Below are 26,274 nucleotides of genomic sequence, written 5' to 3' on the forward strand. Positions count from 1 at the left end.
TTAATCAAATAAATAATCATGTATTAGATTAGTCAGCAGTTGTGTAAGAAAGGACTGTAAAACTGATTTATTTGACCAAATACATTTTTAAAATTTAATATATTTCTAACTAATTTTTTAACACAAAGTTTTACAATTAAATAAAGCTTTTGATGAAAAACTTGCGGTTCTTTATTTTTGTTAAGTTTCAAAATGTGTTTTTAATTAATCAATTAGACAACTATAAATTACCAATCAATCAACAATTGTATATCTATAAAACAGTACTGTAAAACTGATTTATTTGACAGTATATATTTTTAAAATTAAATAAATTAATTTAATCAATTAAAGAATCATAAACCATCAATCAGTCAACAATTGTCTGTAAAACTACTGTAAAACTGATTTATTTGACAATAAATATTTTTATAATTTAAACGATTTAAGTAACATTTTTAAACACATAAATTTTCGCTGTAAAATAAAGTTTTGATGAAAAAATTGCAGTTGTTTATTTTTGTTAATGTTCCCAATTAAATGTGTTTGTACTTAATCAATTAAATAATCGTCAAAAGTCTGTAATGTATTGTGAAACCAATTTACATCTAAAATATATTTAAATCACCGAAATTATAATATTAAAATTATATATATTAAAATTTTGATGTAAAAGTTGTCGTTATTTATTTATGTTAAAATTAATTATTTGATCAAAATAGTTAATCATAAATAATCAATCAATCAAACATGTATGTCATAGATTTGTGTATACATTAATACTTACTAATATACAAAATGATGAAAAAGTTAAGTTAATGTTTCTAATATTATTTGATCATAAATGATCAATCAGTCAGCAATTATATGTGTGTAAATCAGTATTGTAAAACTAATGTATTTGATTTGATACATTGTGAAACTAATTTATATATATTAGCTTAAGTTATCAAAAATTTCATTCTAAAATTAAAATATATATATATATTAAAATTTTAATGTATAAATTGTCGTTATTTATGTAAAACAGTACTGTAAAACTGATTTATTTGATAATACATATTTTTAAAATTTAAAAGATTTAACTAACTTTCTAAAACACAAACTTTTACTATTGAATAAATCAATTTAATCAATTATATAATCATAAACTATCAATCAGTCAGCAATTGTGTCTGTAAAACTGATTTATTTGATAATCAATATTTTTAAAATTTGAACGATTTAAGTAACATTCTAAAAACAATAAATTTTCACTGTTAAATAAAGTTTTAATGAAACAATTGCAGTTGTTTATTTTTCTTAACGTTTCCAATTAAATGCGTTTGTGTTTAATCAATTAAATAATCATAAATCATCAATCAATCATCAAAAGTCTGTAATATTGCATTGTGAAACTAATTTATATATAAATTAGTTTAAATCATCAAAATTTTCATTCTGAGATTAAAAAATGTACATTGAAATTTTAATGTAGAAGTTATCATTATTTATTTGTGTTAAAATCTATTTAATCAATTAGTTAATTCTAAAAAATCAATAACATAAGCATGTGTCATAGATTTGTTTATACATTCTATAATAAAACACCTTAATCCTTACTAATATATACAATGATGAAAATGTCATTTAAGTTCAAGTTTCTAATATTATTTAATGAAATAAATAATCATAATTCATCAATCAGTCAGTAATTGTATGTCCGTAAAACAGTACTGTAAAATTGATTTATTTTATAATATATATTTTTATAATTTAAAAGATTTCACCAACTTTCTAAAACACAAACTTTTACAATTAAATAAAGCTTTCAATGAAAAAGTTCCGGTTGTTTATTTTTGTTAATGGTTCTAATTAAATGTGTTAATCCATTAGATACCCATAAATCACCAATCAATTATCAATAGTGTGTTTGTAGAATAGCATTGAAAAAAAAAAGATTTATCAGATAATATATTTATTTAAAATTCATTTTTAAGTATTTAAAAGATTTGGATTATAATTATAAAACACACTGCTGACAAATATATACAATTTTGATGAAAAAGTTTTTCATTTAAATTAAAGATTAAAATCCTTTATATTATTATATTATGTTTTTATTCAATTAAATAACCACAAATCATCAATCAATAATCAATAGTTTGTATACATTTCATTAAAAGATTTGGACTTTTAAATACTTTTAATACTTTTTAAATAACGTACAATTTGTGGTTAATTGTTTAAAGTTTCTAATATTTTTAACCAAGTAAATAATCATAAACCATTAGTCAGCAATTGTGTGTTGCTAAAGCAATATTTTAAAATGGACTATGATAATGTATATTTATAAAATTTCAGTTTTAAATATTTGAAAGATTTGGATTAATATTTTAAAACACATAAATGCTGACTATTTTATAAAGTTTTAATGAATTGAAATTGACTTCTTCTTTCATATGTAATCAATAAATCAATTGTGAATGGGCAAAACTGACTGACCAAGTTGAAATTTTAAAATTAGTAAAATAAGCATAAATAAGTAATAAAATCTTGATGAGAAACTGACGGTTAAAGATTATAATTAAAATATTTAATCGATAAATCATGTAATAGGAAAAAAGTTTTGCGGTGTGACGTAAGACCGACCATTAAGCAATATGTAAGTCCAAGAACCAAAATCAGGTACACCCATTTAACATATTATAAACGTAAACCTGCATTTTCTTTTGAAACAATATAAAAATTCCTTTTGTGCAGCAGTTTTATTCGATGATTTAAAACAAATCATCATTAAATTACACAATAGCCGGCCAGAGACAATGTGACATCGCAAGTCAATTGAAACAACACATATCAGTTGTCTGGAACAACGCACCGAACACGCCATTAAAAAGAGCTCATTGAAATTGTTCTATTGCCACAGAAAATGCGGTTAAACAATTTAACTGGTTTATTGAAAACGCACAGGGCCCCCGCGACTCGTACAATTCAATTGTTAATTCAGGTACTCACATCTCGTCCGTTGTCTTAGGGCACTAGTCCTCAGCGTCAATCGAGGTTAGTGCTTCGGTAATTCCAATAATAAAATCAGTGGTTAATAAAACAAATTTTGTATCAACATAAAAACTACTATAATTTATTTAAAAATTCGACGGTTCTACATTCACATGTTCGGTGCACGGTGTTAACAGCGCGACAATCGAATCATAACTGATAAACACCAACCCCCTGAATCATAATTCGCTTAGTGCGTTACGCAACACCTCGGATAATTAGCACTGTATGACTAAATGTGTAGCGTCATCCGATACACACAAGAACATAAATGCACGGATTATTACACTGGGGAACAAATTGTGCGGAGGGACATTATTATTATTATAATTGGTCTCTATGTTCGCGATGGTGCCAGAGGAACATTTTACTCGGCAACCGTTAATTCTGTTCTTCTCTTCGGTGTTGTGTCTTATTTAATTACAGTACACTAGCTTACAAATTTTAAGAAATTCTATACGTGTTATCCGAAACGCAAATTTTCTGGAGGGAAATCTTCGCTAAACATTAATATAATTACTTTTTGTAGGTTTTGGGATTCAACAGGAATTATTTCAATCAATACTTTGTCTTTCTTCTTTAAATTTTAACGGTTTTTATTTTCTATTTCAAAATGTTAAAATACAAAATACTGAGAAAAGTGTACGTACCAAACATTGTTCGTACTCTTGGTACTCAATTTTTCTCATAACTGACCAACAATAATCATCCTGATACCACAGTAATTAAATTTTGATGAAAATGTTAACCTTGTCCATCACTTTCAGTTCCTAAATTAGGAGGAAGGTAATCTAGATGAGAGTACAGAAAATGTATTTTTAAGGACATATTGACACCTATGACTTAGTAGTTTTAAAAGTAATAGATCCTTAACAATTTTGATAATTATCAATTCTTTTGTTTCCAAAAAAGACATGAACAACAGCTTTAAATGACAAGCAAGGTCGTGCATCATTTTCATTTAATTTGTGGCTTAAATTCGTCATCTTTCTGCATCAACTTACGGATTTGAGGGTCTTTAAACGAACGTTCTTTAAGGTTTTAGAAAGACAGTTTCTGAAAAACGATTATAAGTTACTGAAATGCAGTGCTACTAACATCTAAAGTCTTTAGTTATATTATTGGCCAAGATTTATATGAAGGGGATTTAACATAACTCTTCTTGCTTCCATAGGAGTTGGATCAGTCACATTCATGAACTAGCTTCGAACTCTTTTCTAACTTGTCAAACTGAATCCATAAAATATTCTGATCTTGGTCATAGATATAGTAATCTAATTGTCATAGAAAGTAGAAGAATTTCGTTTTCCTTTTTACATTTTATTGGTTTTTATTTTCAATTTAAGATGTTATAATATAAAATAATGTCAGATGTGTTCATTGTTTGTACTGAGAAAAGTGTATGTACTCAATTATTGTTTTAACTTCTAATAATCAGTTTTTTCTATAACTGGCCATCAATAATCATCTCTTTCCAATAATCTTGATTCCTTATTTCTACAGTAATTAAATTTCGATGAAAATGTCCACTTAGTCCATCATTTTCAGCTCCTAAATTGGGAGGGAGGTAATCTAGATGAAAGTATGGGAAATGTATTTTAAGGACATATTGACACCTACGACATAGTAGTTTTAAAAGTAGTAAATCCTTAACAATTTTTATATAATTACAACTCTCTTGTTTCCACAAAAGACACGAACAATAGTTTTAAAAGGCAAGCAAGATAGTGCGTCATTTTCATTTAATTTATGGCTTAAATTCGTCATCTTTCTGCATCAGCTTACGGATTTGAGGGTCTTTAAACGAACGTTCTTTAAGTTTTTAGAAAGACAGTTTCTGAAAAACGATGATAAGTTACTGAAATGCAGTGCTACTAACATCTAAAGTCTTCAGTTATATTATTGGCCAAGACTTATATGAAGGGGATTTAACATAACTCTTCTTGCTTCCATAGGAGTTGGATCAGTCACATTCATGAACTAGCTTCGAACTCTTTTCTAACTTGTCAAACTGAATCCATAAAATATTCTGATCTTGGTCATAGATATAGTAATCTAATTGTCATAGAAAGTAGAAGAATTTCGTTTTCCTTTTTACATTTTATTGGTTTTTATTTTCAATTTAAGATGTTATAATATAAAATAATGTCAGATATGTTCATTGTTTGTACTGAGAAAAGTGTATGTACTCAATTATTGTTTTAACTTTTAATAATCAGTTTTTTCTATAACTGGCCATCAATAATCATCTCTTTCCAATAATCTTGATTCCTTATTTCTACAGTAATTAAATTTCGATGAAAATGTCCACTTAGTCCATCATTTTCAGCTCCTAAATTGGGAGGAAGGTAATCTAGATGAGAGTACAGGAAATGTATTTTAAGGACATATTGACACCTACGACATAGTAGTTTTAAAATTAGTAAATATTTAGTAATTTTGATATAACTATTAATACTACCATTCAAAGTCTTCGGATCTTGGTTCAGATTAAGATGGTAACCTCAAAGAGAAGGAACATTTGATAAAACAACCTTTTAAATTAGTAATTATTGAATGAAAATGTACAGCACAAAATATTACAAATCAATGGTTGAAAATATGTATAAGACACTGAAATAACCATATTTATTTGATACGTGGTGCTAGATACATGTCTATGGGCTCAAAATATTTGTAAAAGAGTTCTCTTACAATTAAATAAAAAAGCATTGGTTCTTATCTGTTTTTTATTATTTTTAATGCCAGAAAATATAGAAAAGAATACGAAAAAAATACTTTTTTTTATATTTATTTTATAACGGTATCAAATATTCATCTATATTTTTCCTACAATTTAAAAAAATCTGAGTAAAATAGAATAAAAAATACAGTTTTTACAGACCCACATTATGTACTACAATTTTCAAAAATATGACTTTTATGTGATATCAAAAAGGGGTTAACTAAGAAAAATATTTTAAGTGTGTACACAACCAAAATTGAGTGTGTGTTTTGATATTCGACATAACCCCAGATGATGACCCAAAGGGTTTGAAAACATGGGGTTCTAAAATAAAACAAAACAGTAACAGGAAAGACCCCAACAAGAAATCCAAAAACCATTAATACATTTATGTTTCGTATGACTACGTGGAACCTCCTCACTAAAACAATTCCAACGGCGATAAAGTTAGTTGTAACGTGGGTATTTGAAATCAATCTCTCGAAAAATATTTTCGTAGCGCTACGTCTAATGGTTCTAAAAGAAAATAACAGTTTTTTATAGCGGTGCTAAAGTAAATACATTGTCTCCTCCTCGGTATCGTGGCATCATGCACGCGTGCAAACAAAAATTGTATCGGTTCCCCCCCGGTTACCGAAGGGGGGACAAAAATTGTGCGCAGGAAAAAAAAATTGGATTTTATTTTTTCGGTGAAATTAAGATTCGCAATTGGCGCAAGCAAATTAAGGTTGTCGGGCGCATTTTTTTTTTTTTATTTCACGTTGGGCATGCTGCGGCGGCAACGGCAGCTGTGATAAGATGAAATCTTGCAGATGGTCTGTTTGGGCACGTAAGAAATGACTCAAGGGATTTAAATGCAATGAAGGGTTAAGGATCGACATTTGCTCTATTTTTAGAGTTTTTAAAATAGTTACCTAGGCAATTTGTGGGAGGATATGGAATAAAACAGACATCTAATGCGGTGCGGTAGTTATTTCATTAAGTGCCTACTTCAGACCTAAACAGAACAATATGTTTGGATAGATTGTGTTTTATTGGCATTTAATAATTTATTGTTCCACTTAACAAGGGTAAAATTCAATTATTAATATTTAAAAAATGAAATTATTTTATTTTCTTTTAATAAAATATTGATAAAAATCACCATTAAATAAATTATGTATAGTTAAAATTTTATTGATTCAATTATTAATATATAAAAAATAAGAAATTATTTTATTTTCTTTTATATAAAATATTGATAAAAATCGCCATTAAATAAATTATATATGGTTAAAATTTTATTGATTTTGCAATCAATAAATCGATTAATTTTTAATTAGGGTGACTAAGAAATTAAATAAATTCTTCTTCAGCAATTAATTCGTTAATTTTTACTATGTGTATTTGTAAAAATAAGTCAAGAATAAAAATTAAAATAATAATTGAGAGCAAAATAATATATTTTGATAATATAAGGATATTTTTATTGATTTATTAAATAAAAACATGATTTTGCCATTAATAAGTCGATCTATTTTTAATTTGAGTCTTTTCATCACCGAGAAAAAATTAAATACACATTATTTAATTGATTTTTATTATTTGTATTTGAAAAATGAAGTCAAAAATCAAAATTAAAATAATAATTGGGAACAGAATAATATATTTTGATAATACAAGAATATTTTTATTGTTTTATTAAATAAAAACATGATTTTGCCATTAATAGGTCGATTTATTTTTTTACTTCAGACTTTTTAGTACTAAGAAAAAATTAAAGAAACTTTTTTCAGCAATATAAAATATTGTAAAACATTAATTAATTCATTTTCACTGTATGTATTTGTAAAAATAAGTCAAAAATCAAAATTAAAATAATAATTGGGAGCAGAATAATATATTTTGATATTACAAGAATATTTTTATTGCTTTATTAAATAAGAACATGATTTTGCCATTAATAAGTCGATTTATTTTTTACTTCAGTCTTTTTAGTACTAAGAAAAAATTAAAGAAACTTTTTTCAGCAATATAAAATATTGTAAAACATTAATTAATTCATTTTCACTGTATGTATTTGTAAAAATAAGTCAAAAATCAAAATTAAAATAATAATTGGGAGCAGAATAATATATTTTGATATTAAAAGAATATTTTTATTGCTTTATTAAATAAGAACATGATTTTGCCATTAATAAGTCGATTTATTTTTTACTTCAGTCTTTTTAGTACTAAGAAAAAATTAAAGAAACTTTTTTTCAGCAATATAAAATATTGTTAGACATTAATTAATTCATTTTCACTGTGTGTATTTGTAAAAATAAGTCAAAAATCAAAATTAAAATAATAATTGGGAGCAGAATAATATATTTTGATATTACAAGAATATTTTTATTGCTTTATTAAATAAGAACATGATTTTGTCATTAATAAGTTGATTTGTTTTTTACTTCAGTCTTTTCAGTAATAAGAAAAAATTAAATAAACTTTTTTCAGCAATATAAAATATTGTAAAACATTAATTAATTGATTTTCACTATGTGTATTTGTAAAAATAAGTCAAAAATCAAAATTAAAATAATAATTGGGAGCAGAATAATATATTTTGATATTACAAGAATATTTTTATTGCTTTATTCAATAAGAACATGATTTTGTGATTTATAAGTCGATTTATTTTTAATTTGAGTCTTTTCAGCACTAAGAAAAAACTAAATAAACTCTTTTGCAGCAATATAAAATATTGTTAGGCCTTAATTAATTGGTTTTCACTATGTGTATTTATAAAAATAAGTCAAAAATCAAAATTAAAATAATAATTGGGATCAAAATAACATATTTTGATATTACAAGAATATTTTTATTGCTTTATTAAATAAGAACATAATTTTGTCATTAATAAGTTGATTTATTTTTTATTTCAGTTTTTTCAGCACTAAGAAAAAAATTAAATAAACTCTTTTTTAGCAATATAAAATATTGTTAGACATTATTTAATTGATTTTCATTATTTGTATTTGAAAAATGAAGTCAAAAATCAAAATTAAAATAATAATTGGGAACAAAATAATATATATTGATATTACAAGAATATTTTTATGGCTTTATTAAATAAGAACATAATTTTGCCATTAATAAGTTAATTTATTTTTTATTTAAGTCTTTTCAGCACTAAGAAAAAAATTAAATAAACTCTTTTTGAACAGTATAAAATATTCTTAGACATTAATTGATTGATTTTCACTATGTGCATTTGTAGTCAAATAAGTCAAAACTCAAAATTAAAATAATAATTCGGAGCAAAATAATATATTTTAACTTGAGTCTTTTCAGCACTAAGAAAAAACTAAATAAGCTCTCCTTCAATAAAATGAAACATTGTTAAAGATTAATTAAGTGTGTTAAGAATACCTGAAGAATCAAAATTGAAATAATTATTGAGCAGACTAATTTATTTAATGATTTACATTTAAATCGATTAGTTGTTTTCAATTACGTAAGCTTTGTAGCAAAGACTTTTCAAGAATAATATTTATTAAAAAATTCTTTGTTTATTTAATAAAAATAAGAAAATATTTTTACATTTGAATAGCTGTGTCTTTTCATGTGGTTGCACACAATCAATAATTATTTTAACACAACAATTAAAATTTTCTAAAAATAAGAAATGGCAGAAAATTTATATTTTTTCACCTTGTCCATTTTTATGGCATTTTTAAAAGATCTGAGCCAGGCACTATATATATTTGTATATTGTCGGCGCGTCAAAGAACACCGCTGCAGCGGTGCAACGAAAGATCAAAGTTCCAAACCGATAAAAACATACACCCAACCTATTTAAAACAGACTCTAGGAAGTCTTAATTAAATAATATGTTTTTTATTTTGCATGAAAATTGCGGATTTCATGTTTGAAACGTAACGGAATAATGTGTGTGTGTCTGTTTCGGAAGATTAGTGAGCCAAACAACTGAGGCGTTGAGCCTCACTCTGGGTCTTAATTGTTATTAATTGTGTTGGCTTTATTAACGCGGGCCAGACCGAAACAACCCTCGCCTCGTTTTATAGCACCCTCGGGCGGTAATAATTAATTGTCTTAATTAACATGAAAATTTGCCACTTCGATAATTTATACGTTGATTTGAATAATTTAACATTTTACTGGTGCTGGTGCTTCAGCATGATTGATGGGTGAAAAAGGAGACGTCCGCAGGATGGGGTTGTACGGATTTTTATCGGCAATTGTTTAGGGGAAAAGACGTACCTGAAAAGAGCAAGGACTGCACTTACCCATAAGAGTGCAAGATTAGAAGTGGGTGGTTATTACATAATAGACACTGGAAATTGAATAAAACTTGATATAGGAGCCGGTGGATGTAGGACGGTTTGAAAAATCGCCGTGCATTTCCGGAAAAAGGAGCCGAATTTCCTGTCTCAGAGGGGCGGAAACGTACCCTCGTAACCTGGCGCATATACATACGGTGGGATAAGTAAATATTGGGAGACAAGTTCGCAACCGGACCTGTGTGAATGGAAACAGTAGTTCATATTTTGAGGACCGAAATTTACCTTGCTCAGCAGATGGATTTTTGTTTATCTGTGTCAAATGGTTTGCCTCGATATTGGGATGGTGATAACCAAAACAATGAAGGTGTTTTTCTCACCATATTGTCGGTGGATTTTGGGCGAGATTGCTTCAGAAATTCACTTTTTGGTTGATAAGATAATAAGAACTGAAGAAATTGGGTCAAAGATAAAGAAAATCAAAATCTTATGTGGAAATTTTTGAAAAATATGAAATTAATGTAGGTAAAACTTAAGGGAAGAAAAAATCCTAGATAAATAATGAGTTTATTAATCCTTTCCAAATATTATATTTTAAATAGAGGAAACAAAATGAGATATAAAAAGTGAGTTGATAAAAATTTCTTTAATGGAGTACAAGTAGAAAAATTCAAATTCATAATTATTGCTTCTGTAACAGATTTTTTGTACCTTTTATATTTTTAAAATAAGTAAAACTTAAAGAATACATTTTTTATAAATAAAATGTAAATATGGTTTTAATATTATGATTTTATTGTTCTTAAATTTCGTCAGTAACATTAATGGAAGATAAAGATAAGGCTTTTGTCACAAGGTAATTTCTTAAACAAATAATGAATTTTATATTTCTCTTCAACAATCCTTTCCATATATTCTTTTAAAAACTATGAAATGTTTAATAACATATATTTAAATAAAGGGAAACAAAATTAGATATAAAAAATAGAATATTAACTGAGCAACAAGGACTAAATTATTACATTTAGTGAGTTGATAACAATTTCTTTAATGAAGTATAGGTAGAAGAAGTTAATGTTCATAATTATTGATTCTGTAGCAGATTTTTTGTACTTTTTATATATTTAAAATAAGTAAAACTCAAAGAATACATTTTTTATAAATAAAATATAAATATAGTTTTTATATTATGATTTTATTGTTCTGAAATTTCCTCAGTAACATTAATGGAAGATACAGATAAGCTTTTTGTCACAAGGCATGTTCTTAAATAAATAATAAATTTTATATTTCTCTTCAAGAATCCTTTCCAAATATTCCTTTAAAAACTTTGAAATGTTTAAAAATATATATTTTGAATAAAGGGAAACAAAATGAGATATAAAAAAATATAATATTAACTGAGCAACAAGGCCTTTTGTCACAAGACTTATTCTTAAACAAATAATGAATTTTATATTTCTCTTGAACAATCCTTTTCAAATATTCTTTGAAAAACTTTGAAATGTTTAAAAATATATATTTTAAATAAAGGAAAACAAAATGAGATATAAAAAAATACAATATTAACTGAGCAACAAGGACTAAATTATTAAATTTAGTGAGTTGATAATAATTTCTTTAATGAAGTACAGGTAGAAGAAGTCAATGATCATAATTATTGCTTCTGTAGCAGATTTTTTGTACTTTTTATATATTTAAAATAAGTAAAACTAAAAGAATACATTTTTTATAAGTAAAATATAAATATGATTTTAATATTATGATTTTACTGTTCTTAAATTTCGTCAATAACATTAATGGAAGATAAAGATTTGTCACAAGGAATGTTCTTAAATAAATAATGAATTTTATATTTCTCTTCAACAATCCTTTCCAAATATTCTTTTAAAAACTATGAAATGTTTAAAAATATGTATTTTAAATAAAGGGAAACAAAATGACATATAAAAAATACAATATTAACTGAGCAACAAGGACTAAATTATCACATTTAGTGAGTTGATAACAATTTCTTTAATGGAGTATAAGTAGAAGAAGTCAATATTCATAATTATTGCTTCTGTAGCAGATTTTTTGTACTTTTTATATTTTCAAAGTGAGTAAATTCTAAAATATAAATATGAATTTAATGTCATGATTTTAGTGTTCTAAAATTTTTTACAGTAACATTAGTAAAAATAAACATGTTTATTATATATCTCGTCAATAAATTTTAGTAAATATGTGTTTTGAAATAGAAAAACAATTACACATTGTAAAAGTAATACAATATTCAACAAGTAGCAAGACCTAAATTTCCCATCGAATATATAATTTAGTTTACCAATACCGAAGAAAGAACTGTGTGTTGTAAACTCATTTTTGCATGTTGCAATTGAAATTTCGGTGGGCCATCTGTGCAACACCTTAAAAGGTAATAAAGCAGGGAAAACGATTCTTCAATATAATTTCGTGGAATACAGGTAAGATTATTTTATTGCTCATGCAAATTATTCGGTAAAAACCCCGGCATGTTGTGAACATGTGTTTTTCATTTTATTTTATTCGATTTTTTTTATTTTTAATTTTAATAACCATAATTTCGTCTCGTTAATAATAAAGGCCGGCACTAGACACATGACACGGCCCAATATGAATGTACAAAGTGTCGTATTCAATTGTGTCGATTCTCTTGCATCACAATTAGTGGCGGGCATCCCATTAAAAAAAAAAAAAAAAATACGAGAAATAAATAATTCGTTCTAGTTTTATATTTTTAAAACATATTGAGAAATTTGTCTGAAATAGATTTAGGAGTAATTTGGGAAAGATTTATACGCAGTGAGATGTTTACGATGTGGCTTTACCCAATGTAATGATTCCTTTCCGTGTCTATTATTGAAGTGAAAACAATTTCATTTGATCTATGCTGGATTCTTTCATGTTATTTTTTTGGTACTAATATTCTATTTTCGACCGTAAACAAAACCATTTAAATTTTTGTGCATCCGACAATTCGGAGATGTTTTAATTGCCGTCAATATCCACCGAGTGTTGTTGTTTATCCAAACAATAGTTTGGCAATGTTTTATATCACTTTAACGTTCAAAACTAAAAATAATCGATAGTACGGTCATTTGCGTAACATAATAAAACGGCCGCAAAAATATCGATATGACCGGATTAACTGTAGCTTTTTGCATCTTTGGCATTTAAATGGCAGATGCGGAGCACTTTAGAAATGCATTTACGTAATTTCAATCGTTTTTGATTCGGAGTTTTCGGGTGAATATTATCCAGCAGATGTGGACGCACGTTTTAAATAATTATAAATTTTAATGGGTCCACTTCATGTCCGTACCGAATATGTAGAACTTTCTGATTTTATTTATTTATTTATTTTTTTTTTTTTGCTTAAACTTACCACACAATTTATTACGATACCGACACCTTCAGAGAAGTGTTCCCCCCCTGAAGCGACGCTAGCTGATATAATAAGTGCAATATAAATCTACATTTATTATTAATGATTGTTATTAGCGGTGTGTCACTCCCACAAGATTTTAACGAAAATATTCCTCTCACATTTTAACAAAATGACGTTAATCCACTTTTGCACTTTTATTTATTTATTAGGCGATCGATCAACTGTTCTTTAATAGTCCCACACTATTCAAATGATTTTAAAATTTACCTACGAGGGACAATTAAAATATTAAAACCTATAATTTATTTAAACACATTATTGGCGTCCATTATTTAAATAGTGTCGAACCATGACCTGACAGGTGAAAAGTTTAATCACTATCAAAACTAATTATTAATTGAAAAAACGTGGAGGGTAATTTTTTAGTTTCTAAAATGACTGCTTCAGGACTTATTTATGAAAAATCAATTATTTGATTATTAATTTTCAGAATATTTACTACATTTTTTATTAAATCCATAAGTTGGTTAATAAGAAAGGTTTAGGTAATGACACTTCTCAGATAAATCAATTTCTTTTTTTAATTTGCCAGTTAAAGTTATAATTATTTATATTCGGAATGTTTGTTAAATTTTTTATTAAAATTTTGTCTTATATCTTAAAATGAATACGTTAAACATTGAAGAACATAAAACTCTGTAACTTCAATCTGAATTGACAGAAATCGATGAACTTGATCTATTTTTCATATTTTATACCTTTTTATATAAGTAGTTGAAAGAAACTAATATTATTTTTTTTGTTGTTTTTCAAAGTACTTTCAAAAGTTTCAATGAACTGATGAATGGTGAAGTCATATCTCAGAAATTATTAATTGAATAGATGTGGTAAAAATATTAGCAATAAAAATGGTTCTGAAAGAAAGATAAAAAATATTTTTAAGTCCATAAGTTAGTTACTAGAAAGTCTAATGCACTGACTTCTCTCTTTGCCAGTTAAAGATGTAATTAAGACATTTGATTATTTATCTTCAGAAAGTTTGTCAAATTATTTATTAAAATCTTGTTGTCTTATCTCTTAAAATGAAGTAAAACGTTAAACATTGAAGAATTTAAAACTCCGTAACTTCAATTTGACTAAACAGAAGTCTATGAACTTGATCTATTTTACATATTTTATAGCTTTTTATATAAGCAGTTGTAGAAACTAATATTTTTTTTGTTGTCTTTCAAAGTACTTTCAAAAGTTTTTTAAAAGACAATAAGCTACTCTAAACTGTCACTTAAATCCCTGGACACAGAGAACATAAAAATCAATCGAATGAAATTAGATATTTCCCTCAAAAATTTGATTTCCGTAACTAGGAGTTATCAAGTAAGTTACAAAATAAGTATCAATGAACTGAGTGGCTAAATAGAGAGGGTCGTCAGTCATATCTCAGAAATTATTAATTGAATAGATGTGGTAAAAATATTAGCAATAAAAATGGTCCTGAAAGAAGGATGAAAAATATTTTTAAGTCCATAAGTTAGTTACTAGAAAGTCTAATGCACTGACTTCTCAGAAAAATCAAATTTTCTTTCTAATTTGCCAGTTAAAGATGTAATTAAGGCCTTTTATTATTTATCCTCAGAATGTTTGTCAAGTTTTTTATTAAAATCTTCTTGTCTTATCTCTTAAAATGAAGTGGTGGTAATACTTTAAACATTGAGGAATATATAACTCTGTAACTTCAATTTAGCTGAACATAAGTTGACAAACTTAGCATAAAAAACAGGTTTTTCTTTGATCTATTTTCCTTATTTTATACCTTTTTCCTTCTTGTTCTGTCTCTTAAAGAAAAGATACAAAATATTGAATCAAATGAATTTTCTTTTGTCTTTCAAAGTCTTAAAATTTTGTTCATAAGAACACAGCCATAAAAATCAGTTCAATAAAATTCTACAGACGCTATTCCCAACCAATTTCATTCAAGTTATTAAAACTTCCAACTATCAAAGTTCGACTGTATTTTCATACACTGAACGAAATAAAAAAAATGTTCTATTGATTTGTGCCACCAGTTTAATGTTTTATGTATCCACAGTAACAAAACTTGTTATTTGTTTGTCGAAGAATTTAATAGCCAGTCCGGTGACAACTTGTACTTATATAATGTTTCCAATCGTATTACATAATAGTATGTTCCTGGTGGTTGGGCAAACCCCCAATATTCTTGGCGTGTTCTCCCGACATTCCGGATAGGATTTTTTGCCTCGTTCGAGTAAAACATCGACATGCTGTAACTTAGCTACAAAATCCGAGTGAAATTATACGATCTTGTTTGATCCATATCTAAGAGAGAGCCCATTATGTTATAATAGATCCATTTAATAATGTTTGTCATGATTTCCTACCCCCGGGGACTGCGATATCGAGGAACCGAATAAAACATTTATTGTCTACTGAATATAAATTGGGGAATTTCGATTCCATTCATTCCGACGCTTTTCTTGCGGTTTGTTTTTTTTTATTATTTCCACGATTCGATGAATAAATGAAATGGTGTTGAACAGCGTGTTTTACCAAGTTGTCAGTAGTTGGTTCATTTGATGGAGGTAATTTTATAAATGACAGGTTTTGTCTGAGTTAATTTGTTGTTGATGGAAATTAATATAATTATGGTACCATGTATCGAATTCGTCTTACCAAAATGTTGTACGTACTAGAAATTATATAATGATCTTATTAAGTTCTTGTCTAACCGACCACGATTACTGTTAATACATTATTCCTCACAAATTATTGATGTTAATATCTCAAAATACAGTATTTACCTAAATTAGGTTTTGTTCAGCTACGAACATGATTAAATGACCATATGACTTAAATTAGAATATTTTGAATATTGTGAAAATTTCTCATTTCCTTCTATGGACTATTAAAGTCGATATTTGGCCAATATATACAATCATTTGCCGTATTATGTGCTTAAGGAAATTGACGTAATTACTGACATAATCCAGAGAGCCAAAACAAACAAAATCACCCAAACATATGTTACTTATGATTTTTGTAACTCATGATTTGAAATTATAGTAGTATTATTCGGAGAGATAAAAAACTCTAAACTAATAATAATAAACATCAAGGTCATAACAAATTGATGCTTTTTAGCTACCGGTGTTTCTATGTTTATATTTATTTTAACTTAAAAATGTATTTTTTGATAAAGGAAAAAATCCAAAAACCAAAGCAAAATAACTAGTTTTTGAAGAATTTTGTGTGTGTTGATAACAACAGTAATAAAACAAATAAGTCAAATCAAAGACCCCCAATTTTTGACTCGTAGTTTTACCAAATTTGGTGTATTTTGTGTTTTAGCAAATTTAATTAATGACATAAATCAGAGTGTCAAAAGGAAGAAAAAACATCTAAATATATGTTACTTAAACTGTAATAATAATTATTAGGAGGGACAAAAATATGTTTAACAATAATAGTAAACATCAAGACCAAAATAAAGTGAAGCCTTTTAGTTACTGGTGCCTGTAAACTTATATTTGTTTAAATGATTCAAAAATGTATTGTTTGATAAAGGAAAATATCCAAAAACTAATGCAAAATAAGTAGTTTTTGAAGAATTTTGTGAGTGTTGATGACAACAGTAACAAAACAAATAAGTCAAATCAAAAACCCCAAATTTTTGACTCGTAGTTTTACCAAATTTGGTGTATTTTGTATTTTAGGAAATTTATTTAATTAATGAAATAAATCAGACAGTCAAAAGGAAGAAAAAACATCTAAATATATGTTACTTAAACTGTAATAATAATTATTAGAAGGGACACAAATATGTTTAACAATAATAGCAAATACCAAGATCAAAATAAAGTGAAGCCTTTTAGCTACTGGTGCCTGTATATTTATATTTGTTTAAATGATTCAAAATGTATTTTTTGATAAAGGAAAAAATCCAAAAACTAAAGCAAAATAACTAGTTTTTGAAGAATTTAGTAAGTGTTGGTAACAACAGTAACAATACAAATAAGTCAAATCAAGAATCCCAAAATTTTGACTCGTAGTTTTACCAAAATTGGTGTATTTTGTATTTTAGGAAATTTATTTAATTAATGACACAATTCAGACAGCCAATAAAAAAATATATATTACTTTTCATTTTTGTAACTCATGGTTTAAAACTATAATAATAATTATTAGAAGAGATTAACAATAATAGTTAATATCAAGGCTAAAATAAAGTGGTCTTTTAGCTATTGGTGCTTATATTTTTTTAAATATATTTTTTGATAAAAATAAACATCCAAAAACTAAAGCAACAAAACAAAAGATAAATCAAAACATCAAATTTTTCACATGAAATTTTATTAAATTTGCTGTATTTTATGTTTAAGGAAATGTAGTAATTACAGACAAATCAGATAAACCAAAAAACATCAAATTTTAACTTGGAATTTCACTAATTTTGCTGTATCACATGTTTTGAGGAAATTGATATGATCACTGGCATAAATCATAGAACAAAAACAAAGACAAACACCAAAACATACGTTACTTATGATTTTTGTTTCTCATGATTTGAAAGTCAAATAGTATCAAGAGAGATAAAAACATGTCTAGCAATAATGGCAAACATCAAGGTCACAACAAACTGATGTGTTTTGACTACTGGTGTCTTAATGTACAAATCAGAAAACAAAATAAAGGGTGCACAAAATTCGTTGATAACCATAGTAACAACAATAAATAAGATTTTCACTTGGAGCTTTAATAATATTGATGTTTTATGTAATTCAAGTAACTATTGACATAAAGTAAAGAGCCAGATACACATAAGTTACTTGTAATTTTTGCAGTTTATGATTTGGAAAGATAAAAACATATCTAACAATAACAACAAACGTCAAGGTCGGAACTAGCTGATGCGTTTTAGCTACCGGTGCTTCAGCACTTTGTATTTGTTCAATTAATGTCAAAAGAAACTTCAAAAACCGCAACAAATTGAAGGAATTTTTGAACATCGATGACAACCAGTGGCAAAACAAACAAAATAAATCAAAACACCAAATTTTTGACCAAGAATTTGACTAATTTTCGGTTCCCTGAATGTGCAATTAGTAGATGGTACAGATAACAAGATGAGGATACGGTGGCGGTGGAAACGGAACATTTGGAGTAGCCAGGAAGCAATATTTCATTAGTGAGAAGGTTTATTGTTTCACAAAAGCGGCCCAAATTAATATTTTCCCTGTCAGCTTAGATTTGTGTTTTGATCGGTCGATTCTGCGTCAGTGGTTCAGCCAGTTTCCGGTAACCACGTGTTGGGCCTGAGTTGGCTCGTGCCAGGTGGTTACTGTCTTAAATTAGACAACATATGTGAAATTTTACCTCTTAACGTAGCATTGAAAATCTGTGTTTTTCTTATGCACGAACCAACCCCACCCCCGTCGGATTTCGGCTCAATAATTATTCGCGTAATTAAAAACACATATGCTACCGACAGATTTTCGTCGTCGTCGTCGGCTGTTTCGAGGGTTTTTTGCGTTTTTTAGCCCCCTGATTGATACTTCCCTAATTGAGTGGCGTTTTTGGGAAAAAGCCACCCTAACCTAACCCAATTCGGGTGCGGGGATAAGGCGTAGGAACGAATTGATAACACGTGCGGCAGATGTATTTGTTCTCACGCGGCGAGTACCGAAAATTTTTCGAACGCAAATATTAAAGATGTTTACGCAGTCCACCGACACCAAAAAACTATTATGCCTTATCTTTTTACACGGTACGGGGCCATGTGACGCCGCGTGGAAATCACTTCTGTGTACACGACGGCAATCGGAACATCTTACGGTGGTCGTGGTGGTTCTCAAGTGGTAACATTAGTAATTCCGATAAAAGATCGTTCACCATGCACGTATTTGATTTAGGTGACGTCCGCACAGATTAGACCACATCCGGGAGCTTCATTCAACTTCTTCGGCGACCAAAAAAGTGAAAAAAAAAATTATCGGCGGCACCAACGTATTTTTTTTTTTCCCAGGCGCAAAGGGATAAACAGCATTGAGGGCGGCACGGTCCGGCCAAACAATGTAACGTACTTTGAATGCGCCATCGAAGATGAATGGGCCCGGAAAAAATATAATAAAAAGGATCCGTTCTACAGTTTTTAAGACACGCGTGGTTTGATGGGCTTTGATGGTTTCCTTGGCTGCTGGCACCACAGGCAAAAATATGATGGAACATCTGCCAATCGCACGGTCTTGGGCCGTATTCCCGAGATGCGTAAACAATTTCCTTTTTTCCACCTTTACCTGCAGTCTGTCATAAAAATCATATGCATTATGCATGTACTTAAGAAAGACCCTCATTACTTACTAACATTTTAACGTCGTACCCACTGGTCCGATTCATCTGGTTTCGATTTCTTATTTATAAATCCGGTGGGTGTCGATCCATCTGGTCCATTAAGGACGTGAGTATTAATATTCGCATTTTATTAATAGATAACGTCAAATTGTTTACGATTTAAGGATTTCAGCATTGGATCGTTTCTCATTGTTATTATGAAATCGAATGTTACACTTCCCACAATTGCAGTTTTTTATGCCGACCCGAGTTAGAAAGTAAAGTAGGTGTAAAACACAATTAATTCAAACTTGGGATAGTACCTAGTATATTTTATCACCTTCTACATAAGAATCTTACGAATATTTATGGGTGTGATAATTAGTATAAAAATTACTTAATGCTTCATATTTTATGGAAAAAATAGAAAGTCTAATGCGTTATGTAAATAGGGAATCTTCAGTTAAATTAATTTTTTACCTGCCGGCGATAATTTGTTTATATTACGATTCGCAATAGAGAGTGAACAGCCCAAAAACTAACAGAAAAATGTTGCGTCCACGCAACCAAATAGACCATTAACCATTTTTTGGACCAGCTAGTAGGTTATGCATGGCATAGCATGGAGTCCATTAATTTTCTAAATGAACGTATGATCGTAGTAGTAAAGTTTGAAGACCTTAAAGAAGAGACCTGAACAGTATGAAATAAAAATGAGTTAACGCGTGCGGCGTTAGTAAAGCGGAAAGCAATAATGCATGGTCTAAGGAGCTCGGTGTATATACGGTATAGTCGTACCACACTTAGCCATCATACCTTCTTGTGTTTTAAACTAATTGGTACAAACAATGTTTTTTACATTTAAATTAAGCGCCAACGGTGTTTCAAAATAATCCAATTACGTTAAGCCAGTTGCAAGTGCTGGAATTTTTCTACTTTCTATTGATGGGGCTTTCGGTACTACCAGTTTTTATCGCTCATTTTATTAATCAATTAATAATTTATGTAATGTTTGCGTATCATTCGTTTGTGCGCCTCGACAAAAGGTTAAGCTCTAGGAAGGCGATTTCAAATGTATAGCTATAAAATTTGTGCAGTTATTGCCATTTTATTACAAACATAAGTATAGATATCTTTGTTCATTTGGGATCATTAATTTGTAAAGGAAAACCAACTTTTGTTCCACTTTGCAAAGATCAAAGTTTATGCTGACTATTTCATCTCTATGAACAAAACTATTCTTACATATTTCAAAAGCAAACTCTGGCTCAAGACTAGCTAATTCGTTTTATTAATCTTAAGGCACTACAATTAAATTTGTGACATACAGTTTTCCATAAATTGAGGAGCGACCCACATTGAAGGTGGACTAATAAAAACTTCAGGAGTTTTATTATTGGAAACCACTTCAGTATCAATAATTACAGAATTCCAATGATTTGCACCGATTGGTTCATAGCTTACAAAGTAATTTGATATTTTAAGGAGACAATTCACCTTCATCTTCACAGTGATAATAACACCTTTCTATTTCGTAATCCCTGTAATGCGAATTGATGCCATTAAGTGCACAATAAGGGAAAAGTAATGTGATAATTTGTAAAAGAAGATTAACTTTTGTTCCACTTTGGAAAGATAAAAGTTCTTGCTGACTATTTCATCTCTATGAACAAAACTGTTCTTGCATATTTCAAAAGCAAACACTGTCTCAGTATTAGTTAATTCATATTTATAATTTTAAGGAAGTAAAATTAAATTTGTGACATACAATTTTGCATAAATTGAGGAACAACTTGATTGACCCACATTGAAGATGAACACTAATAGAAACTTCAAGAGTTTTATTCTTGGAACTCACTTCAGTAACAATAATTACAGAATTCCAGTGATTTGCACCGATTGTTTCAAAGTTTACAAAGTAATTTGATGATTTAAGGAGGCAATTCACCTTCATCTTCACCCTCATAACATCTTTCTATTTTGTAATCTCTGTAATCCGAATTGATGCCATTAGGTGCACAATAAGAGGAAAGTAATGTGATAATTTGTAAAAGAAGACCAACTTTTGTCCCACTTTGCAAGGATAAAAGTTCTTGCTGACTATTTCATCTCTATAAACAAAACTGTTTTTGCATATTTCAAAAGCAAACACTGTCTCAGTATTAGCTAATTCATATTTATAATTTTAAGGAAGTAAAATTAAATTTGTGACATACAGTTTTGCATAAATTGAGGAACAACTTGATTGACCCACATTGAAGATGAACACTAATAGAAACTTCAAGAGTTTTATTCTTGGAAGCCACTTCAGTATCAATAATTCCAATGAATTCCAGAATTCCAATGATTTGCACCGATTGGTTCATAGCTTACAAAGTAATTTGATATTTTAAGGAGACAATTCACCTTCATCTTCACAGTGATAATAACACCTTTCTATTTTGTAATCCCTGTAATTCGAATTGATGCCATTAAGTGCACAATAAGGGAAAAGTAATGTGATAATTTGTAAAAGAAGATCAACTTTTGTTCCACTTTGGAAAGATAAAAGTTCTTGCTGACTATTTCATCTCTATGAACAAAACTATTCTTGCATATTTCAAAAGCAAACACTGGCTCAGTATTAGCTAATTCGTATTTATAATTTTAAGGAAGTAAAATTATAATAACACCTTTCTATTTCATAATCCCTGTAATTCGAATTGATGCCATTAAGTGCACAATAAGGGAAAAGTAATGTGATAATTTGTAAAAGAAGATCAACTTTTGTTCCACTGTGGAAAGATAAAAGTTATTGCTGACTATTTCATCTCTATGAACAAAACTGTTCTTGCATATTTCAAAAGCAAACACTGGCTCAGTATTAGCTAATTCATATTTATAATTTTAAGGAAGTAAAATTAAATTTGTGACATACAGTTTTGCATAAATTGAGGAACAACTTGATTGACCCACATTGAAGATGAACACTAATAGAAACTTCAAGAGTTTTATTCTTGGAAGCCACTTCAGTATCAATAATTACAGAATTCCAGTGATTTGCACCAATTGATTCATAGTTTTCAAAGTAATTTGATGATTTAGGGAGACAATCCACCTTCATCTTCAAAATGATAATAACACCTTTCTGATCCGTAATACCTGTAATCTGAATTGATGCCATTAGGTGCACAACAAGGGGAATGTAATGCGATAATGGTCATGTGCAATTCCACCCCCAAACTCGTATGCGAACAAGTTGTAGCCGCACGGAATTGTTAGGTGGTTGTGGGTGTCACGTCGGTGCGTGCGAAACAATGCGCCAAGGTGAAATTCGCCGTGCAGCTGAATGGGGCGCAAAACAAACCACCGTGTTGAGAAGAGAGTTTCCGCCGCGCCTGTTGATTCAGCACCACTTGAGGGTTAATAGTGCACCGGATATAAGCTTCCTCCGGAGGAAATACTATATTTAGCATGTTACCTAGTTCGGGTAACAGCTGCTGTAACCTGTATCGACGGTCCACCCGATACGGTCCACTCCGCACGTGTAAGGCACGTGCCGAACGAACTGGCGAATATCAAATTCCCTTATTTCGACCATTTTTCTGACCTGGCTTGCGCTCCCTTCTGAACATCTTGAAGTTGCGGACAAGGAGCCGCACATTTGCTGAAGCGTGCCAACAGACAAGGCGCACATTGTCCGAAATGGATTTCTTAAGATCTTTCATCTCTGTCACCAGTTCGACCATTTATTTTCTATTATTCTTGGCTTCTGTGCAATCTGGTCCTGTCGGCTCTATTCAATTTGTATGAAAGAAATACCATAAATATATATTTATTACAATTAGATTTTCATCAACATCTTACAAAATATTTTCTTATATACTTTGGAAAGAGATTTCTATCTTGACAGCCCTTTACCTAATAATTTGATAGCTGGTGGTATCTGATCATTTATTAAATATGAATAGAAAATAACATATTTACTAATGTTAGCAGTTACTGCTGCAAAAACTTTAGTAAATTTTGGCTCCAATTGAATTCTCATCAACGTCTTCCACCAAAAAAAGAGATTTCTATCTTGTCATCCCTTCTCTCTACCCCATAATTTTATGTTGATGACATCAGATACCAAAGCCCAATTATTAAATATGAAGGTAGATAATAACTTTATTTATCTTAGATATTTTCAGTGCAAAAACTCATATGAGACACGTGTTGCTTAAAATATAAATTTTAAGGATTTGGTTCCATTCTTCTGGATCATTTATTTTCTATTATTGCAGGCTCCCATACAAACTGGTCGAGTCTATTCAGCTTGCACAAAAGGAATGTCGGTTAAATACATTTGAATTAGTTCCATTGAAAGATATCACATAAATTTAATTAAATTTATAAATGGATCACAATTTTGCTTATTTTACTCATAATCATGGTAAGAAGAGAAGCAAAATAAAACGTATTGTAGTGTAACCAAGGAAGATTATCGTCGTCAAACAAACAAGTGTGATATTTCCGATAATTTTGGTGACGTACGAATTCTAGAAATGCCGTTCCGTCTTATGAATGGACGAATTGTTTTTGGCCAGTTCCTCCTTCGTCTTCGAGTTTGGCAACAATGTTATCTTATGGGCCTTGCATTTGTCCAAGGGCAGATGTTGGCGCGGGCTTCCACACTCCAGTAAAATTGAACAATGCCTTCCATGCCTACTGATCGTCGCGCCTTGTAGTTACAATTTTTTTTTTAAAGAATATCACTCACTTAACAATACTCATAAAACAATATTATATTTAACATGCATCAACAAACCTAACTGCTGCATCTGTCTCATTCATCTTCGATTGAATTTCATGCCTTCGTGACGACGGACAGGTTCAATTGAAAAATTGTTCACCTTCAAATTGCACCCACCATTTTATATCAGTGTCTGCTGTTATTGTGTTTAACGGGTTATAATTTGAGGTGTAACAAAGTAACAAAATAATGCTTGTTTATCAAATCTCTTCTATGTATCTGTTATCTAATAGACTATTAGAAATCCAAACAAGTACAGATCTATTTTCAATATTCTTTAAAGAAAATGCAAATGTATATATTTTCTTATCTTATCTGTATTTTTTGTATGTACACAATTCGAACAATAGAAATGTAAAGTTCTGAATCAAAATTTATTTTTTCAAAGAAAATCTTCTTCACTATAATCTTCTGATAAATTTGGTACTACTTTTGGGTTCTGTTCTGCACCTTTATGGAGTAATATGTAATAACTATAAATGGTTTAAGAATAAGTGTTTTATTCATCCAGTTCTTCTGATAAATTTGGTAATACTTTAAGGTTCTGTGTCTGAAAATCTTTACATTTTGATTGTCTATCATCAAATTGTAATATAAGTTTGTCTATTAAAGAATAAAAACACCTTTATGGAGTAATATAAAATAACTGTAAATGGTTTAAAATTTGTTGTTTTATTTATCCAGTTTTTTTGATAAATTTGATATACTTTTGAGTTCTGCATTTGAAAATCTTCACATCTTAATTATCTACCAACAAAATGTAAAAGAAATTTGTCCATTAAAGAATAAAAACACCTTTATGGAGTAATATGAAATAACTGTAAATGGTTTAGGATTGACTGTTTTATTCATCCAGTTTTTCTGGTGAATTTGATACTACTTTTGGGTTCTCCATTTAAAAATCTTCACACCTTAGTTATCTACCAAGAAAACGTAAAAGAAGTTTGTCCATTAAAGAATAAGAGCACCTTTATGGAGTAATATGAAGTAACTGTAAATGGTTTAAAATTTGGTGTTTTATTCATTCAGTTTTTTTGATAAATTTGATATACTTTTGGGTTCTGCTTTTGAAAATCTTTACATCTTAATTATCTGCTATCAAAATATAAAAGATGTTTGTCCATTAAAGAATAAGAGCACCTTTATGGAGTAATATAAAATAACTGTAAATGGTTTAAAATTTGGTGTTTTATTCATTCATTTTTTTTGATAAATTTGATATACTTTTGGGTTCTGCTTTTGAAAATCTTCACATCTTAATTATCTACCAACAAAATGTAAAAGAAGTTTGTCCATTAAATAATAAAAATACCTTAATGGAGTAATATGAAATAACTATAAATGGTTTAGGATTGAGTGTTTTATTCATCTAGTTTTTCTGATGAATTTGGTACTACTTTTGGGTTCTCCATTTAAAAATCTTCACACCTTAGTTATTTACCAACAAAACGTAAAAGAAGTTTGTCCATTAAAGAATAAGAGCACCTTTATGGAGTAATATAATATAACTGTAAATGGTTTAAAATTTAGTGTTTTATTCATCCAGTTTTTTTGATAAATTTGATATATTTTTGGGTTCTGCTTTTGAAAATCATAACATCTTAGTTATCTAGCAATAAAATATAAAAGAAGTTTGTCCATTAAAGATTAAAAACACCTTTATGGAGCAATATGAAATAACTGTAAATGGTTTAAGATTGAGTGTTTTATTCATCCAGTTTTTCTGATGAATTTGATACTA

At 28.7% G+C, this 26,274-nt stretch overlaps 1 protein-coding gene across 2 annotated transcripts in view; it reads right to left on the reverse strand.

Annotated features, from left to right (window-relative positions):
- LOC109608377 (neurogenic locus protein delta) overlaps positions 1-26,274 on the reverse strand; it is a 93,519-nt gene that overhangs the window by 11,459 nt on the left and 55,786 nt on the right. Inside the window, exon 1 of one of the 2 annotated variants that reach the window (XM_049961437.1) lies at positions 2,977-3,104. The exons of the other annotated variant lie outside the window; for it this stretch is intronic. The gene's annotated coding sequence lies outside the window, so the exon portion shown is untranslated. Of the gene's footprint in view, positions 1-2,976; positions 3,105-26,274 lie in introns of those variants that run through there. 2 annotated transcript variants of the gene reach the window in all.

This window comes from Aethina tumida, chromosome 1 (genome assembly GCF_024364675.1).
Source record: "Aethina tumida isolate Nest 87 chromosome 1, icAetTumi1.1, whole genome shotgun sequence".
Taxonomy (NCBI): Eukaryota; Metazoa; Arthropoda; class Insecta; order Coleoptera; family Nitidulidae; genus Aethina; species Aethina tumida.